Genomic DNA, 8,513 nt, shown 5'->3' on the forward strand with positions numbered 1-8,513 from the left:
AAAACAAAGCCCTCCGGTGTATGCCTGATTTTTTTAGTTCATACATTTGAAACTGTACTGATGCAAAAATTCTGTATAAAATATGGCTTATGAAATAAGCTCATCACACAAGGCGTGCCATTCTCCTCCTTAATCTGTCTGATAAAAATGCTCATTAACAGTAAGTGTAATACAATTTGTACTCTAAAACCTTAAGGAGTGTTGTTTATTTGTTATTGTAAAAGATACCACATATCCACTAATAGGTACAGGAAGGGCTGGATAAAGAACTTTATGGGCCTGGTACTGAGGACTTTAATGGCCCCAGAAGTGGCTGCAAACCAAGACTCCATTTACTTACATTATGTGAGTATATACAGAACTATATACAGGTAGATATCAACTGTACACAGGATCTGTACACCATATAAGTGATTATATAAAGGACCATATAGAGGTAGATACCAGCTGTACACTGAATCTCTTTACCATATAAGTGATTATATACAGGACACACTTCCTCAAAATGAAAAGTTTCGGCACCCCTAGTGTACCTGCCTGTAATAGACTCTAAGATCCGGGGGTGCTTCCATCAATGGAATAAAAGCAGTCCAACAATCATGTATCCATGATGGAACAGGTGAGGCTGGGGTGTTCATAGGGGCGGCGACATGTTTTGCGCACTGCTGCTCTTTGTCTGTTCGTACTGACGTTGATGCATCAAGGTGAGGTTCTTCTGGTATTACCTGTCGGGCGTTACCATATTAACATGACAACTAGAGATGGGTGATTTTTTCAAAAATTCGATTAGGCCGATTCGCTGAATTTTTCGGAAAAATTTGGTTCAGTCCGAATATATTTTCAGTGAATGGCTATTAAAAACGTCTATTTACGGGCTGCAGAGAGCCTCAATAGGGGTGTAGAACACTTTGCCTTGCCATAACAAGCATGGGGAGTGTGCTGGAATAGTGAAATAATACTGTTAGTCAGTATGACATGAACATTACAGGCGTTGCTATTAGAATCACGTCCGCAGAGCGGCACAATCAAAGAGTCTGGATGTGGCAGCAGGGTTGGGAGACCATATGCTTCCTGTGATGATCTCAATTGGCAGACTATCAAACGACTTCTAAACTCTCCCTGCCTGCCTGCAGTGATGCGGACTTGAGGTCCATGGATTTCCCCTGTGCTAATCTGTATTGTCAGTAATGCTGATTAGTGACCACACAGTGTTTGCTCTCTCTCTAGCGAGAACGAATCGTGCTTGAGGTGAATGGATTCGCCGCTGTAAAAATCTGTACTGTCAGTGATTAGTGCACACACAAATTCTCTGCTCTCTCAGCAAATGCCTGTCTTTGGCAATGGCTGCCGAATATATAGGGCTGTGACATCACAGGGCTGGCTTGCTGCTGAGAGGCTGTGGCCGCCATGTGATTCAGAGTAATCCCGCCTACCCGCTTTCCCAGACTTCCTTGCCCCATGTCCTTACACGTGTAGCCACCATTTTAGCCCCCCCCATCCCGCACAAAATGCAGTGAATGAAGTGATTCGTTACCATGAAGCGCGAGGAAATTCGGATTAGTTCAGAATCTAATTTTTCATGAAATTCTGAATGAATTTGACTTCGTCAGCTTCGATTCGCCCATCTCTAATGACAACAATAAAGTGCAAATTACGTGCATGTGCAAATATCCATAAAAACAGTACCAATTTACATTCACAGCAAGGAGACTTAGTGGAGGAAGGCACCAATTATTTTCATTTGAGCCCAGTGGACCTAGTGCATTCAGCTGGATTATCCAGTGGGCTTCTTTTTCCATGAGAATAAGGTGTCTGTCTCCAGCTATAGAGGGAATTTCAACTTTCTCAATACCAGTGAATTTAAAGGGGTACTCCGGTGAAAACCTTTTTTCTTTTAAATAAACTGGTGGCAGAAAGTTAAACATATTTGTAAATTACTTCTATTAAAAAATCTTAATCCTTCTTGTACTTATTAGCTGCTGAATACTACAGAGGAAATTATTTTCTTTTTGGAATGCTCTCTGATGACATCACGAGCACAGTTCTCTCTGCTGACGGTATAATAATAATAATAAAACTTTATTTATTGTTGTCCTTAGTGGGATTTGGACCCAAGTCCCCAGCACTGCAAGGCAGTAGTGCTAACCACTGAGCCACCATGCTGCCCTTAGCATACATCTGCTATGCATGGTTGCTAAAATGGGCAGAGATGTCAGCAGTGAGCGCTGTGCTCGTGATGTCATCAGTGTTCCAAAAAGAAAGGGATTTCCTCTGTAGCATTCAGCAGCTAATAAGTACTGGATTTTTTAATAGAAGTAATTTACAAATATGTTTAACTTTCTGCCACCAGTTGATTTAAAAGAAAAAAGGTTTTCACCGGAGTATCCCTTTAATAGTGGACACATTTGTGAGTACCACAAATATGGGTAATAAAACGAGTCTTTTAGTCTTGCCTATGTAGTAATGTCCAGAAGGACATACAAGATAATATACCACATAGACAGTTTGACATGTGATCAACTCCTTTTCTACTATTTGATAATCACCCAGTCTAAAATCCTGTTTTGCAATATTCTGACTGCAAATGGAACAGTTATGACACTTAAAATTTCCTTTCAGAACACTATCTAGTAGCCAATTACCCCCAATTTGCTATTGTTGGTTTTTAAAAGTTTTTATTATAGATTCAAATGTACGGTTTCGTCTCTGAGTTCTAATGGGTTTTCAAGCTGTTTCAGATTTTAAATCACTGTCCTCTTCTAATATAAATCCTTTTTTTTTTTGTTATTAATTATTTTATTCATGGGTGAATTAAAAAAAACATTAATCTACTCTTTTTTTTCTTTTTTTGTTTATTTAAATCATTAATTCTATTTTTATTGAGTAAATCCCTTATAGTTTTCGTTTCAACTTTTTTAAAACCATCTGTCACAATTTTCTTTGGGTAGCCCCATGCTATTAGCCTGTTGGTAAGATCTTTAGCCTCATCTTAATATATAAGGTGACTTTTATTAATTATTTTTAATCTAACAAGCTGACTATTGGGAATACTATTATGTGAATAGGGTGAGAGCTCTGAAAATGAAACAGTGTGTTCCTAGAGGTTTTTTATGAAGCAACGTAATAATTAATGTTTTCTCTGAGGCCATTCTGAGGCTATTACGAGAACATCCAGGAATTCAAGTTGCTTACCCCAAACTGATATGTAAACATCATATTAACATTAAAAACTGAATTCAAATAATCCACAAATCTTGCAAACTCATCTTCACCTCCATCCCATATTCTGAAATTTGTGTTCGACAAATCTCAAAAATAACTTAATATGTTTAACATTGGGGTTCCTGGAGGTGAAGATGTAGTTGCCTTCAAACATAGCCGGAAATATGTTAGTATAAACACATGATAGAGGGGTCCCCACTGTGGTCACCTCTTTTTGGACATACAATTTGTTGTTATATTGTAAAGCATTTTTGGACAGGACAAATCTGAGGGACTCACAAAAAAATGGCACAAATTCTTCAGATTTATCTGTATACTGCAAACACTCCTCGACTCCCTGTACACCCGCATGATGAGGGATGCGGGTATACAGGCTTATTACATCTATGGAAGCAAATGAGTATTCCTCTTTCCAATCAAATTCTTCCAATAATTTAAGAGGTCCCCTGTGTCTCTTAGAAAGGAATGCATCTATTTTAACATAGGCAACATTAACCGATTGAGATAGCTGGATAGGAACTCAATAGGGCCACAATAGGGTGGCAAGGGGGTCTGCTCAGTGACTTATGGATTTTTGGTAAATAGGACCAATAAGTAAATTTTGGTTGAGCTGGTATTCATCTTTCTGCTATTTTTTCAGACAGCACCCCTTTATCTGCATATTTACACAACAATGCCGCAACTTCTCCATAATTTTACTGGTGGGATTTTTAGATAGCAATCCGTATATTTTTTAATGCTGAGATTTACTGCTTAGATAAATTAGGTTTCAGGCTGGGGTATATGAGAGCTTTAATTTCTTTTAGAACTGTCTTGCTAAATATATAAAGGGGACTCCCCCAGGTGACAGGGGGATTGAATGTAGATTTGTTACCTCTGAAAAGGGGGGTTCCTAAATTTTCAGTATTCTGCGGGGAGTCAAATATAGCCCTGACAATTCAGCCAGAATATGAGTACTGTCAACCACACATGCCAAGATTTATCAAACTGTGTGAGAGAAAAAGTGGAGAGATTTTGCCACAGCAACCAATCACAGCTCAGCTAATGATCTCTGGTAAAGTGAAAGCAGAGCTGTGATTGGTTGCTGTGGAAAAATCTCTCCACTTTTTCTCTCACACAGTTTGATAAATCTTGGCCACAGTGCGTGAATTTTTAAAAACAGAATAACGTAAAGGGCCAATTTTACAAGAGGCATCACATTCTTTTTTCTTTTGCAGTGATATTTTTATTAGGATTAGAGAAGACTTTTTTAAGGTTCAATCCATGGACAGCTTTAAAAAAAATCTACTGTATTTCAAATTCCACATAATTAAAGAACTCAGTCAACCCATAATTTAACCCCTTATTCAGGGCTGTGGTATACGTTTTTGACAATGTTGTGTCCATAAGATTGACAACCAATGATTCTATTAATGGTTCCATGTGACACTCTTTTTCCTTTTCATTCTCCGTGGAGGATTCTCTAGTCTTTTTTTCTTCTGTTCCTCCTCCTCTTGCAGACTCCATATCTTGTCCTCTTCCTAAAGAGTTGAGACCAGAGCTTGAGGTACACGGTAAAGAATTTGTAATGTCCAAAGCCTTTGTCCCCAATGCTTTTGTCCCATGGTACTTAAGTGAGTGTTGGTTACCATCAGTAGTTACTTATGACAGGCAGCAGCGATCCCGCCCCTGGACAGCTTTTAACCCTTTAGACACTGTGAACAATGCCGACCACCGTGTCTAAAGTAAAAATGAAAGTTGCACGTAACTTAATGGAGCTTACAAACCTCCGTGATCAGATAGCAAGGTTCCATGAGCTAAAATGGTGGAGGAGGGGGCCCTTACCTGTCTCCTGCTGCCTCCTGGCTTAGCCAGGCTATATCAGTGGATTGCCTATCACTCTGTATAATGCCATGCCATAGGCATACCACTATGCAGTGAATGCAATCTAATGATTGTATATAAAAGTCCCCTATAGAGACTTAAATGTGCAAAATAAAACCCCTTCCCTAATAAAAGATAAAATAACCCTTATTTTCCCATTTTACAGAACAACTTAACATATTTTGTATCGTGGTGTGTGTAATTGTCCAAACAACTAAAATATGATGTTTATGATCTTGCACGGTAAACAGTGTAAGCGTAAAAAAAAATACCAAACCCCAAAATACAGATTAAGATTTTTAACCACATCATATATCAGAAAAAAATATATAAAAAGACATCAAAACAAAAATGGTAGTAATAAAAACTACAGGTCACAGTGCAATAAATGGCCCTCATACATCTTCGTATTTGAAAATTAAAGGTAGTAAAATTTTTTATATCCTTATCCCTAAATAATAAAGAAATTCACTGTTTGACTATTTGCAGGGGAAATTTGGTACAATCACTTAAGGATCCCAAAGACATAAGGTAGAACTTACTCCAGTTCATATGTCTGATAGTCTGCCAACATTGTTCACTTCCATTAAATTTGGTAGACCCTTAGATTGAGCCTTCAAATAAAGTAAGATATCATCTGCATACTGCGATCCAATCTAATCCACTATGTAGCTCAAATCTCTTAAAATTATAACCTTTCCTGATAGCCTAAGAGCTCGATATATAATGAAAAAAGCAGGGGTGATAATTGCCTAATTCCTCTGCACAGTAAAAAAAAAAAGCCTACCGGACTCAACAAAAAAATATTGATCTCTGAAAAAAGTAATTTTTTTACATTGTTTCCACAAAATATTTGACAAGTTTTTTTTCAGCTAATTTTGGAACAATTATGTGATTAAGTAAATTCATCCTCCTTTAACCTGACATTTACTCTTAATCTATTTTCTTCCTCTCTGAAAGATTTCTTCTTACTGGATGGTAGGGTATTTAGAAATTTTTCCCCTGCACAAGCTTTAATAAATCTCCACCATAGAGTTTAAAGGAAACATCTTTAAACTTAACTTTTATAGATTTTATTTGTAAAAAAATGCTAGATAGATAATATATATATATATATATATATATATATATATATATATATGTATATATATATATTTACTATTCAACTGCCATTATACTGTATGTAGAGCATGTACTATTTTAATATTCGCTCAGTCCCAGCATTCATGGGATATGCTAACTTGGATACGGCTTAATTCATTTCTTTGCACAGTCCCAACATTCACAGTATATAACTTGCAGTGTGTCTAGATGTTGTCTATTTGGCTATTATGAAGTATTGATTGTGCTATTATAACTCCGCATTTTTACTTTGCTTAGAGCCATTCCTTTATGTTCCATGTAGAGAGTCTCTAGAAAAGACCTGCTCTTGCTCTGGTGGGCCCAGACTATCCATATTTTACCACCCATGAAAGTCCCACAAAACTTGACTGATCACAAGACTCACAAAACAACTGAATATCCATTGATAAATTTAGTTTTTACTTCACTTAACCCCTTCACGGCATCGGACTTCATTGGACGTCCTGATCCCCTTGTGCTTAATGCACTAGAACGTACATTTATGTCCTGTACATGAAATGAGTACAGGAGCTGTACTCTCTTCTTGCACGGGTGGACCTGTCTGCTATCAGATGCCATGATCAATACTGATCACTGTAAATGTGGAATTTTTGGGTCTCAGGGAGATTGATCAGACCACCTGTGGCTTAATCGCGGGTGTCTGGTCAGTAAAAATTGCAGGTGAAGGTCCCCTCACCTGCCACCTGCCCTGCCTTCTAGCAGACAAGAGAAGTAGATCAGCAATATTACTGATCAGTGCTATGCCTATGCATAGCAGTGATTCGTAATTACAATCTATTGATTGCTATAAATAGTCTCTTATTTCTATGATATTGCTTTTTTGTTTACAACATTTACTATGCAGCATAAATAACATGTTAGGTGTTGTATTCAAGCATACTTGTGGGACTATGTTAAGCCCGAGCTGCCTTGGCAACCATATGTGACCCATGATCTAGTCACAGGGATGCTAATGGGTAAGCAAAGGGAGCCCCATCTCTATTTTGGTGTTGTGGTTGTTGTTGATCATGGCATCTAAGGTTTAAGTGACCCTTAATTATAGTTCTTTGGACCTTGTAGCTAATAGCCAGTGCTAGTGGTATGGGAACAGTTCATTTAAAAAAAAATATATGTGTGTGTGTGTGTGTGTGTGTATGTGTGTATACATATATATATATATATATATATATATATATATATATATATATATATACATATATATATACACAAATTTATAACTACAAACACCTTTCTTCTTAGGACATGACGTACTCATACATTATTGTTACGTTATAATTCCTTCATTGTACTCATGATCTAACTATTAATCCCTATTAAAAAAATGTATCTCCATAAAATGTAATCCATCTACATTTAATCAGGTTTTATTGCAGTCAGGTGTATGTTTAATAACCTTAATGTTGCCGTCATCAGCCGTATAAGGAATGCTTCCTGATTCCAGATGTACTATATAAACAGACCATATACATCATTGGTAACATTCCTACTCTGTACCCTCTCTGAAGCTACATAACATCTTCCCAGAATCTGATCATGTCTGGAATCAAAGGAGGACAATGCAGCCAAAAGTTCCAGTGCCAAGATCCTTGCAACAATTCATGCAAGGACCCTTGTCAAAAAATATCTGTCTGTGTAGATCCATGCCAAGACCGTAAGTTATTACTTCATAGACCATAAGATATCTTTTATTATTTGTCTAAATAATGTAATATAAGTCATATTAATGAAAACAGAAAATAGTTGAGAGCAGACATATCATGTGTACAACTTAAGCAGATGCATAGGGTGCATCCCTTTATAGGAGCAGTTAGAAAGATAAGGACCAATACACTGTTCTGCGCCAAAGCAAGAACAAGGCAGATGGCAAAGTTTTGACTATAAAATAACTTTTCTAAGGGTTTAGAATAGTAGCATAAGGTATTTATTTAGCTTTTAGAGCTTCAAATATTAGGTGCTGCTGTTTTTAAGAAGAGACTTTACTGCTCACTTTAATTTCATTCTTTTTGTTGTCAGCATGTAAAGCAGGACTTCAATATCATGGATCCCACCATCATCATGGTCAGCACTACCATCTTCACAAACAAGGTAGTCCCACATTGCTGCTCAATGTAATTTGTACAGAATAGGGGAAAAAAATCGATTTTAAATGAATTATTTGATCATATGTAAAATATCTTGTAGGTATTAACATATTTTGTGTTCGTAAATTTATGCCCTGAGCTGCACTCGCTTCATCATGGGAACTGTCGGCTACTATCAGTAGCCGGACACTCACTGCTAGTGAT

Source organism: Hyla sarda, chromosome 7 (assembly GCF_029499605.1).
Source record: "Hyla sarda isolate aHylSar1 chromosome 7, aHylSar1.hap1, whole genome shotgun sequence".
Taxonomy (NCBI): Eukaryota; Metazoa; Chordata; class Amphibia; order Anura; family Hylidae; genus Hyla; species Hyla sarda.